Raw genomic sequence first — 13,214 nt, 5'->3', positions numbered from 1 at the left:
TACCTTATAGTACTATGACAACATTAGCTTAAAGCACCATGTTTGGTAATAGAAAGAGAGAAAGAAACTATGCAAGGTAAATGTTGCTAGAGATTAGAGAATAAGCTACATAGATGGTTATCTTAGACAACTTTACTCAACAATTTCAATTTACATTAAAATTATCACTTCAGTAGATATATTCTCATTCTAAAAATGCAGATTTTTGTCAATATAAAGGACAGAACACTTATTAAATAGCTGATTTGCTTTGTAAAGATAATTCAAGTTCTCAGCAGAACAGCTACTCCAAACTTATTGGGTCTTTTCTATTTTGTTCTCTTTTAAGTTATTAAATTAAAAAAACAATTAATTAAATTAAAACTATCTTCTTGGGTAGTAAATGTTTTGATTTAATGACTATCAATTAAATAAATAAATCTACAAATGAATCTCTAAATAGTTTTCATTTACTTGTTTAAAATCTTTTTTAAAAATTGGGGCCCAAGTGATAGTGCAGTGGATATTCATTGATAGAATCATTTCTAAAACTTCATTTTCTAATAAAGGTACAAATATATGTATATTATAGTAAATGTATATATAATAGTATAAATATAACAGTATATTTATATATTATTTATAATATTTCCATAGATATAAGAAATTCTTATTTAAATATAAGAATAGCATTTTATTTATCTCTATTTGTCAATTACTACCTTCATATTTATAATAATGTACATCAGGTGTAGTCAATAAATATATAAAGTTTTATTTCCTTGGAAGTTTTCAAAAGTAAAAATAAGGTAATCATATAATTCATAACAGGACTTTTGACTTGACATTTGTTTTAGCTTAACTAACTTGTTACCTTTTTTATTTTGTTTGAACAATTTAAGGAAATCATAGTGCTCTTTTTTTAATTCATTGATTTATTAAATATTTATTGAAATTTATCCATCAGATCCCATCAGTAATTCTATTCAGTTTTTGTAAATCAAGCATTACTAAAACAAGACTTCTATCTTAAAATAATTTTAGTTGTGCTCACTTCGGCAGCACATATACTAAAATTGGAACGATGCAGAGAAGATTAGCATGGCCCCTGCACGAAGGATGATATGCAAATTTGTGAAGGTTCCATATTTAATAATAATAATAATAATAATTTTAGTTGACCACATTGATATAGCATATTTATTCGAGTATAATGTGCACCCATGTATAATGCATACCCCTAATGCTCGATTAAAATCGGTATAAAATTTTGTTTCACAGCAACATTGTAATGGACAAAAAACATTATTGAACACGTGCATCCATGATAAAAATCATTTATTGACAACATAAACTGGTATAAACACAATACTGAAATAAAATTACCAGTAACAATATTTATTTAAAATGCTTCCAAGTCAGATTCATCATCAGATACACTAAAGTGTTGTTTCCATTCTTGAGTTGATTTTTCATTCAGTGTCCCAGTTGGCAGAAACATCTGTTTCTTCAGTTTCTTCGCTTCCTTCTGAGTCTGAATTCCACAGCAAGTTGTCTTCTGTGCCGTCCATTTGATTGCTGATGCCTGCCTTCAAAAAACTCTTGATAATCATTTATTTTGGTATGTCTTCCCATGATGTTTTAACCCAGGATGTCACAAGAGATAGGTCAGGTTTCTTGAGGGTGTTTTTCCTTTGCCCTCACATACAGTGAGTGGCTCAGCCCAGAAAAGGTACAGTGCGAACTCACAATTCGCCTGTGGCTGCCACTGCCACCCCACCCCAGCCTTCTTTTGTAACACGCACCCAAACTTTGATTTTGGCTTTTTTTTTTTTTGGTAGAAAATTGTGCTCGTTATACTCAAATAAATATGGTAATCCCATACAATTATCAATGTAAGTGATAAAGTATTGGTTTTCAAATATCAGTAAACAGAGTGTGTGTGCATTATTCTGCTACTAACTATAGGGAGGTTTGATTGTTAGATGATTGTGTCTGCCAACCAATAATTGATGATGTTTCCAATGAGAGTCATACTGTATCCAAGTTACAGTGATCAGTGATGACATCATGTGGATATCTGTGTTTTAATCTCATAAGCAAATTACAAACTCATGTGTTTTTTAAAAAAAATCACAGTGCCAATGTAGAAGTCTGTTCAAGGTTAGAGAGTTGAAGCAAAGGTTGCTTAGGAACAAAATTAACATAATTAAAGAGAAGGATGAGGAGGAGTTACTTTAGGGTTGTATCTGCTATCATAGTGAGATTTGGGATAAAGGGACACTAAGGAGTGGACAGAATCAACAGAAACATGCATCCAGATCCTTTAAATGTTGGAAAGTCCATATCTTTTTCCTTAGTTCCTATACTTCATTATAGTAATAAGAAATGAGCTTTGTGAATAAAATTTTTAAGAAAAATTAAAGTTAATTTTCTTAGTTATTTATTTATTTTAACCCAATGACAAAGAATTATAGTAACAAGGCAATGGGGCAGTATAAGGAAGATCTAGAAAATTAAAATGCTTTCCAGACTAACAAAGTGGCTTGAGCTTTAGTACAGTCCAAAATTTATTTTGAACTGTCTAGACAATTATTTTCTTTTTTTCATGTATCCTATGAACAAGGGAGATACTCCTCAAATGTTTCCCATGGGAGAAGGGGGCATGTTTTTGATATGACTGAAACCCAACTACAATCATGTTTGTAATCATGGTGTTTAAATAAAGAAAATAAAAGAAAAATAAAAAACTTAGTCAACTGACAGTTTATTTGGACAGTGTTTATAATAAAATATTCTTCTACTGTAACTCCAATAATATTGTAGTGCATTAAATCTTACAATATCATTAAGAAACCTTGGATAATCTTTATTTTTAAGAGAAACCTAGCAAAATCTAGATCCTACATCATAACCCCAATGAAAGGTAGTCAGGTAGATTTATTTGAAACAGCTTGTATGCAACTGGTTGGAGTCAAGGTTAGGTGACAATAAACTAGCCTCCAAATATTAGCAATCTGCTTCTTTGATATCTGCTTTAGATGATCAGAGATGGACAGCAACCCTCACTACCATTCTTTGAAAAATCCTCCATTCGTGTAAGTGATTTTCAAGAGATAAAACTCTCATGTCTGCTTTTTATTATCCTTCACAAATTTTTTTTAATTTTTTTTAATTTTTATTTTGATCATAGTGGCTTACATATCTTTCACATTAGTATTTTAGGTACATATTAACATTGAATCAGGGGAATACCCACCATCAAATTTGTCCTCCCCCCTTTCCCCCGTTCCCTTTCTGCAAACCCATATCCCCCACCATCACCCCCCGGGCTGCTAGAGTAGGTGGTCCCCTCTTTGTCTAGCTTACTATCAGTGATAATACATCTGTTTGGTCCTGGTGCCCTCCCTTGTTTCTCCCTCTATTTGAGAGGCTAAGCTAGATAAATCCAGTTATGTGGTTTTGTTTGAGGAAAGAAGTGATAGAATGGAGTAAAGATTAAGCAAAAATAAAAAATGCTGAAAATAGGTGGAGTCCTTCTAGTGGCTATCAGCCTCAGTTTTAGAGAGGACATGAAAAAGGTAATTGAAACACCATAACAAAACAAAAATAAATGTCAAATTAAATATCAGTTAGCCCTACAGCAATAAAGAGAAGCACCACACAATTGTCTTGATTCTGAATTCAAATCATGCTGGAGTGCAAAAGGAAAGAGAAAGAGAAGATAAAATAATATAAAATAAAAAAGGAGACATCAACTTTAATATCTACCAAAATAAAGATGTCAAAAAACAATAAATAAATCAATAAATATATATGGGGAAAAATGATTATTTTGTGCTTTTTTTTCATTTCTTTTTTTCTTTTTCCCCCTGCATAGGCATAGTAACTATTGGGGGATATTATAGAGGAAATTCCCTTGGCCTAAGAGATACAGGGTTTCTCCATCCCTGAAGTATACTGTCATGGGATTAACTATAGACTCCTTGCATGATCATTTACTCTCCTTTGGTGCTTTTGTGGTATATGGAAGACTTCTGCTTTGTCATGGATGGTAAAATCAGTCCTCTGAATCTAGAGATCTTGGTGACTGTGCAGCTCAAGGAATGGAGCTTATAATGAAGGCTTTCTTTGTGTTTCTAGCAGTTCTGCTTCTTCAGTGTCATTTTAATTCATCTTCTGTAGTTGGTGTTCTTGGCCATTATGTTGCTCCTAGGATGGAGCCTGGGACAGAGTCTTTTGTTATGTTTCTGGAAGACCTGTTCACTTGTGGTTGTCTCAGTCAGATCTCTAGAATTGCAGATCTTGTTTGTTGAACAGATTGTAGACCAAAAGCTAAGTGTCTAGTCCTGGTTGTAACAGCCAGTCATCTGTATATAGCAATCTTGGTTTTTGCACAGATCAAAGGGTGACATGTCTTCTGATTTTTTTTTTATTTTTATGAGATTATTGTGAATGACAAGTCTTTCATAGTTGTATTTCAGGCGTATAGTGGCAGTGAATTAGGGCCATTCTCACCACCAGTATTGACCTCCCTCCACCAGAGTTCCAAGCATGCATCCCATACATCCACCCATAGCTCCCTGGGTTGCTTGAGTAACTGGCCCATTTTGTGTTTAGCATGTTATATAGCTTAGGTCTCTTAGTTTTATTGTCATTGACTTTGGCTTGAGTATTTAGATATGCCCTTTTTCTCCACGAATGCACCTGAGACCACTTGGCCCCTGGGTCCCATACACCTATGTTTTTCCTTCCCTTTTCTCAATTTATAGAAAGACATAGAAATATGAGGTAAAATAAAGTGATTCATGTTTCAAAGTTCTTTGTAAAATTCAGGAGCCCCTATCTAGAAGATATAAATAAAAATTTTATTGTTTATTTTTTTGTTTTATTCATGGACACAGTAAATATTGGGGAAATTAGAAAGTAAATACCCTTATCTTAAAAGAAAAACAGAGTGTGACTACTCATGAAGCATACTATCATAAGACAAACTACAGCCTTCGGGCATTTTAATTGTCCAACCACAGGTCTTTATTGTCCCAGGAAAAATTCTACTCAGTTGCAGTTGTCCTAGTCACTCTTCTGTAATTAGAGATCTTGGCTTTTGCACAGATCCTAGGAAAAAGCAGGAGTACATTGAGGAGAAAGAAACAAATCAAGTGGAAGAGTGAAAACATAAACCTTTTACTCTTTTTTATACTATAAAAATACAACAAAAGAAACAGCTGTTCAGATTTGAACAGGGTGTTCAATAAACTGCTCACTATAGGCCTGTAATAATGTTCAATTGCTTTTATCCACAGAAAACAGGTGCAGAATGCATTTGAAAGTTAGTGACTCACACTACAGTGCTCACTATTAATATGTATCAGTGTATTGCTTTTATTATGTCTAAAATGACTCCCTAATTTTTTTTGTCCAAAATGGTTCTTGGAGATATAGGTTTGGTCATGTTAATTTCTCATATCAATGCTCTGTCATATTAGACTCCAAATAGTGCTCATTATGATAATATTTTGACAAAATAATCTAATCAATCCATTTCCTTTTATATTATATATGCTATTATGATTAAATCCTTATGATTATAAAGACCACTAAAATAGGCAAGCTGCACCCATTAGACTTTTTGTTATGGGGTCTTGGGCCGCAATTGATAGAACATCAACCATCCAACCCTGAACCTTAGATCCCAACCTTAGAACTTGCACAGTTTTCTGCACTAGCACCAGGAATTAAACTTTCCTCAGGGGAGGCTCTAATATCTCTCTGGCACCGCTTGCTCCAGGGTAGGTTCAAATGACACCTGCGAACCAAAAAACAGCAACAACTTGATCTAAGGGCAGGTTTCCCTAGCTTGCCACTTAATGGTTAGATGAAATCAGAAGACACTCCATGACAACCCGGTTTGTCCTAGGTTCTGTGCAAAAACCAAGATCTCTAATTTTTATTTTTATTTTTGTGAGGGGAGTCACACCATAAAGTATTCAGGGCATACTCCTGTCTCTGCACTCAGGAATCATTACTGACTCTGTTCGGGTTACCTTATGGGTTGATGGCAGTAAAACTTGTCTGAGCTGTGCATGAGGCAAGTAGGCTACCCTCTATAGGGTATTTCCAACACTATTTCACTTTCTAGTTTTTCCTCTTTGAAGGCATAAAATTAAGTATTAGGACATCAAAAACAATTACACAGAAAAGAGAATTTTAAAAGACATAGTACAGGTTCAATGAAAGGAGCAGGCTAGAGAAGTGTGGAAAACTTTAAGATTAGACATAACTATCTGGCTCTGATAACTTTACAATAATAAAAACAAAGGCAAAAATGCAGCAAATTCTGGAGAATGACAGAGAAAGAAAGAAAGAGAAGAGGAAAGAAAGAAAAAAAGAAAGAAAGAAAGAAAGAAAGAAAGAAAGAAAGAAAGAAGAAAGAAAGAAGAAAGAAAAGAAAAGAAAGAAAGAAAAGAAAGAAAGAAACAAAGAAAGAAGAAAGAAAGAAAGAAAGAAAAAAGAAAAAGAAAGAAAGAAAGAAAGAGAAAAAAAGAAAGAAAGAGAAAAAAAGAAAGAAAGAGAGAAAAAGAAAGAAAGAAGAAAGAAAGAAAGAAAGAAAGAGAAAGAAAGAAAGAAAGAAAGAAAGAAAGAAAGAAAGAAAGAAGGAAAGAAAGAAAAGAAGGAAAGAAGGAAGGAAGGAAGGAAGAAGGAAGGAAAATCTTTTTTTGTAAAACGATTTTACACCATGAACAAGTGGGTTTCAACCCAGGGATGCAAGGATGGTTCAACATATGCAAATTAATTAGCATCATACACCACATCAACAACAAGAATGACAAAATCACATGATCATATCAATCAAAGAAGAGAAGGCATTTGACAAAATCCAATACACATTAATGATGAAAACACTCAGCAAAATAGGTTTGGAAGGAACCTTCCTCAAGATAGTTACAGCTATCTATAAAAAGCCCACAGACAATATTATCCTTAATGGTCGAAAAACTGAAAACATTTCCACTAAGGTCAGAAACTAGGGAAGACTGACCCACTCTCTGAGCTTTTATTCACATAATCTTATAAGTCCTAGCAATAGCAATCAGAACAAGAGACAGGAATCAAATTAATCCCAAATAGAGAAAGAAGTCAAACCATCTCTTTTTTGCAAGAAATATGACTGATATACATTGAAGACCCTAATAAGATTCACAGTAACACTCTAGAAACAATAAACCCAATGCAGCAAAGTGGCCTGGTTACAAAATCAATACACAAAAAACAATAGTATTTCTCTGTACAATTAATGAAGCAAAGGAGAAAGAGATTAAGGAATATAACTTCCATTTAATAATAGTGTCTAAAAATATCTAATTACCTAGGAATCAACCTGACAAGAAAAGTAAAGGACCTATACAATGAAATCTTCAAAACGTTTTTGAAATTGAAGAGGACTAAAGGAAATGGAAGGCCATTTTATGTCATGGGTAGAAGAGAAACATAATCAAAATAACTATCTTACCTAAATTACTATATAGATTCAATGCAATCCTTATCCAAATTCAATTTTTACACCGGCATCTCTCAGGGGTTTCTCCTGGCTCTATCCTCAGAAATCGCTCCTGGCAGGCGAGGGGGACCATAGGGATGCCGGGATTTGAACCATTACCCCTCTGCATGCAAGGCAAATGCCTTACCTCCATGCTATCTCTCCGGCCCCCAGACATCATTTTTTTATGAAATTAGAACAATCAATTATAAAGTTTTTATGGAACTACAAAGATCTAGATTAGCCAAATTCATACTGAAAAAGCAAGAATCTGGGTGGCATTTCTTTTTCTAACCTGTATCTTTACTATATAGCTACAGTGATCAAAACAGCATGGTACTGAAACCAAAACAAAATCTCATACCAATGGGTCAAAATAGAATGTCAAGTGAAGTACCCCCAAATATATGGTCAACTAATATCTGACAAAGGACCCAAGAACTTGAAATGTAACAAAAACAGTCTCTTCAACTGGATAACCACCTGTAACAAACTAAAATTTTATCCATACCTCAAACCTTACCCAAAAATCAACTCAAAATCAAAGACCTTGAAATCAGACTCGAATTTATAAAGATCATTGAAGAAAAAATAGCGGAACATTTTAAGAATTATACCTTAAAAATTCCTTGATGATAGAATGCCAATGGCAAGAGTTATAACATCAAACCCAAATAAATGGGACTACATTAAATTAAAAAGTTCTGTTTGCCCATTCCCTCAAGGTCTCATGGAGCTGCAGGGACTAAGGCACTGAGATGGCATCTCTGGCGCTCCTATATTGTTTTCCAGGCAAGTTTGATTCCTCCCCATCTTCTGTTCCCTGATTCTGGCACTCATGCTCTCACGTGAGCTGCAGAGACCGAGGAACCTAGATGGCGCCTCCCACACACTCTCTTCCATGCTTTCACAAGGTAAGTTTGGTTTCCTGTGTGTTCTCTGGTTCCCATAGTCATGCTCTCACTGGAGCTGCAGGGACTGAGGCACCAAGATGGCATCACCCCTCATCAGATGTCTTTAATTGGCATGTGGTTCCATTCCATGTGCAGCAAAAAAGAACAATGTTGTAAAACATCATCTTTGTCTTGAAAGATCTATTATGTACTAGAATCAAAGCCAACAGACTTACACTTCATGTGAACAGAAATTAAAGCTTTCACAATTTCATAAAGCAAAAAAGAATTATAACAAAAAAAATCAGATTACATTCACACTAAGGGTAACTACTTTTTCTTTTGAGCTAGTTTTAAAGTGAATAGTATACATGAATTTGTACCAATGTTTTATAAAAAATGTATTTTCTAGTATGTATTTGTTTGAAATAGTGGAAATAAGATTTTGATAGCAGGATAAATTTTTTGTTTGAATTATAGCTATAGAAACAAAAAGAGTAAAATGAATTTTCTTATACAATTGAGATAATTTATTTCAATCAGAGCTGTATTTTAATAATTAAAATTAATTTGATGATAAAACAATTTTATAATCCTAAATGTATTAAATTTAAGTTAATATGCACTTAGCCCCATTGTTCTCAATGTCAGACAGTTCTATAAACTATAAAATAGGAAACAGAGACTAATTTTTTAATCTACAGTGCCATTTATTATATTACGTGGACTATACCACAGATAAGATCAGATAGTATTGTCCTCCTTCTGACTTACTTTGTTTAACATGTTGCCCTCCAATTCCAGGCATGGTGCAGTAAACAGTATGATTTTGTCTTTTCTTAAAGTCTTCATAATAATGCTCCATTGTATATATAGACTACAATAAGATATGTTGAGTAAGGAAAAATGATAAGCATTTGTTCGGATGACAAAGAATAGTGATAAACCCTAAGCAAGATCCACTATCAGAAGACCCCTTACTCAAAAACCTTGGTACTTGAAGCTAAAAGCATAACACATTTTAAAAGGGTGTAAGTTTTTTTAAATGTAAATAAAAAGTTTACGTATTTTTCTTTAAATCTTATAATCAGATTTTAGATAAAGGCATGTTTCTAAAGTGAAGCATATTTTCCTTCAACTCTTCATCATCACTGTAACTGAAAACTTTTACTTTTTGTTAATGTGGTCTGTAATTCTTGTATTTAAATACTGGAACAATAGTATAAATAACTGGGATAATAATGCATTTTTAACTGTTACTTTAGGTTTAGTCAAATTAGAGCAAGGGGCTTTTCCCAGAAACATTTTATCATATTTCCCAAACTCTACAGGCCTCAAACCATTTTTGTTGTTTGATTTGTTAAACTCAGAGATACTTTTTTAGTTGGATAGGAACAAGTAAACTTTTACATATCTTATTAGCATTTTTCTTTAGGTTTGCCTTATAAAAATAGTATGTTGATAAACGTTTAACCCCTAAATCTCCCATTCTGCTTCTCCTAGTCCCCAGAAGTACTCTTAACAATTAATTTGGAAAATTTTTAGAGCAACTGAGGATTTAAGTAGAGGTTAATATTACAAATGCCCAGGGTGTTATAAAATCCATTGGCAATATTTGTGTTTTGGATTCTTTGCTTCTGGGAAGTTTCAAAGCTTTCTTTCAAACTTGATATTTACCAATCAAAATGTAACAAGAGACTACACCTGTTACCCTGTTAGCATATTGGAATTTTTATGAAATTTTAATTATATAACCCAATCCCTCTTGCTTATGATTGTATGTCTGTGCAAACAATATAATGCCTCATGAATATTAACAAAATATTAAAACTTAAGAGAAATAGTGTCTTATTTTATTTTCATAAATATAATACATTCATTATCTCTAGGCAATAATTCAAAAGAAGATTCTTATAAATACTGTAGAGATAAAACATACCCATCAAAACAAACAAAATTCTATTATTTTTATGCTAAAAGCTTTTATTTTTCTAAAACTTTTGTATTCACTATAAAAAATTCAGTGTTGGAACAATAGCACAGCAGGTAGGGTATCCTGCCTCTGTATGAGGCTGACCTGGATTCTATAACACATCCCCATATAGTCTCAGAGTACCACCAGGAATTGACCCCTGATTCTAGAGTAAGAGTAAATCCTGAACAATTGCTGAGTAAGGCAAAACAAACAAACAAAAAATCTGTACTTGTACAATTGTCATACTTGTTAATGACAAGGTAATAGAACAATTATATAAAATCGATAACACTCAGGAGTATTTAAAATTACACAACTCCTTTTGTTCCCTATATGTGTATACATATACAAAATATATGATTTTTAACTTATGTCACTGGTAATGCCCATCAGTGTAAGCATAATTTAAATTTGGCTCCATCAAAAAATTTTCCAGACAAAATTAGTTAATTTTTTCTGTTAAGTAACACACTCATGCTGATTAATAAACACCAATTATAAATTTGTTTACTAACTTGTTATATAGTATAAGTACTGTAATATATAAGAACTATTATAAGGTATTTTTGGTATTACTTCAAAGATCATACTCGTGTTAAAACAATACTTTGATCTTAAAAATTGACAGGAACTAGGTATATTTTTACATTATTTAAGTCATTTTATCCCATTTAATTTTGTCATAAAATTTTCAGATTCATTATTCTGCAGTTTGCTCATTAACATATTCATCAATTTAGAAAGTCTTTTTCATTTATAAAATTTTAAACACCGTGGTTACAAAGTTGTTCAGGAATAGATTTCAGACTTAGAATGTACACCACCTTTCACCAGTGCACAATTTCTCCACCAGTGTCCACAGTTTTTCTCTCATCAACTTTCTTGTCTGCAATTGGAGCAGGCATTTTACTCATTTAACTTTGTATATTTCTCTCTGACTCTCTCTATCTCTCTCTCTCCCACATGCTTCCCTTTTAAACATTATTATTAATGAAAGGGTACTGTGTATATGACTGTAACTCTGTTCAGTACTCAGTTCTTGCCAAACATTAGTCCCAAATATCATTGTCTTAATTATCCCTTCTCTATTATAATTGCATTGCTCCACTACTTGTGGTGAGCTTCCTTCCATGTAATGATACTCCTTGCTCCCATTTCTATTGTCTCTGGTTATTATTACCATAGTATCATTTGTTTTCTTATATACCAGAGATGAGTGAAATTATTCTCTGTCTATCCCTCTCTGTCTCATTTCACTCAGCATAATACTCTACATTATATTTTATATTTATATATATACTCTTTTTTATATATTTTATTTAAGCATCTTGATTACATACATGATTGTTTTTGGGTTTCAGTCATGTAAAGAACACCACCCATCACGAGTGCAACATTCCCATCACCAATGTCCCAAATCTCACTTCTCCCCACCCGACCCCTGCCTGTACTCTAGACAGGCTTTCTATAAACAACATAAGTACTCATTATTAGGATAGTTCAAAATGTAGTTATTTCTCTAACTAAACTCATCCCTGTTTGTAGTGAGCTTCATGAGGTGAGCTGTAACTTCCAGCCCTTCTCTCTTTTGTGTCTGAAAATTATTATTAAAAGAATGTCTCTCATTTTTCTTAAAACCCATAGATGAGTGAGACCATTCTGCGTTTTGCTCTCTCTGACTTATTTCACTCAGCATAATAGATTCCATGTACTTCCATGTATAGGAAAATTTCATGACTTCATCTCTCCTGACAGCTGCATAATATTCCATTGTGTATATGTACCACAGTTTCTTTAGCCATTCGTCTGTTGAAGAGCATCTTGGTTGTCTCCAGAGTCTTGCTATCATAAATAGTGCTTCAATGAATATAGGTGTAAGGAAGGAAAATTTGTATTGTATTTTTGTGTTCCTAAGGTATATTCCTAGGAGTGGTATTGCTGGATCATATGGGAGCTCGATTTCCAGTTTTTGGAGGAATCTCCATATCACTTTCCATAAAGGTTAAACTAGATGGCATTCCACCAGCAGTGGATAAGAGTTCCTTTCCCTCGAAATCCCCGTCAATACTCTTTGTTCTCATTCTTTGTGCTGTGTGCCAATCTCTGTGGTGTGAGGTGGTACCTCATAGCTTTTTTGATTTTCATCTCCCTGATGATTAGTGATGTGGAACATTTTTTCATGTGTCTTTTGGCCATTTGTATTTCTTCTTTGTCAAAGTGTCTGTCCATTTCTTGTCCCATTTTTTGATGGGATTAGATGTGTTTTTTCTTGTAAAGTTCTGTCAGTGCCTTGAATATATTGGAGATTAGCCCCTTATCTGATGGGTGTTGGGTGAATAGTTTCTCCAACTCAGTGGGTGGCTCTTGTAACCTGAACACTATTTCCTTGGAGATGCAGAAGCTTCTCAGCTTAATATATTCCCATCTGTTATCTCTGCTTTCACTTGCTTGGAGAGTGCAGTTTCCTTCTTGAATATGCCTGTAGTCTCAATGTCCTGGAGTGTTTTGCCTACGTGTTGTTCTATATATCTTATGATTTCGGGTCTAATATCGAGGTCTTTAATCCATTTGGATTATACCTTCATACATGATGTTAGCTGGGGGTCTAAGTTCAATATTTTGCAAGTGGATAGCAAATTTCTGCCAACACCACTTGTTGAAGAGGCTTTCTTTGCTCCATTTAGGATTTCTTGCTCTTTTATCAAAAATTAGTTAATTGTATGTCTGGGTAACATTCTCTGAGTAGTCAAATCTATTCCACTGATCTGAGGGCATGTCTTTATTCCAATACCATACTGTTTTGATAACTATTGCTTAGTAGTACAGT

The 13,214-nt window shown here is 33.5% G+C and overlaps 1 non-coding gene across 1 annotated transcript; it reads left to right on the top strand.

Moving 5' to 3' along the window:
- The first annotated feature begins 1,025 nt into the window (after window positions 1-1,025).
- LOC126015254 (U6 spliceosomal RNA) lies at window positions 1,026-1,133 on the top strand. Its single transcript, XR_007498140.1, has one exon. It is a non-coding gene; the product is annotated as a U6 spliceosomal RNA (small nuclear RNA).
- Window positions 1,134-13,214: the final 12,081 nt, after the last annotated feature.

The sequence above is a fragment of the Suncus etruscus genome, chromosome 7, assembly GCF_024139225.1.
Source record: "Suncus etruscus isolate mSunEtr1 chromosome 7, mSunEtr1.pri.cur, whole genome shotgun sequence".
Taxonomy (NCBI): Eukaryota; Metazoa; Chordata; class Mammalia; order Eulipotyphla; family Soricidae; genus Suncus; species Suncus etruscus.
Note: the sequence above shows the minus strand (reverse complement) of the source record. Positions and strands in the feature narration are given on the sequence as shown.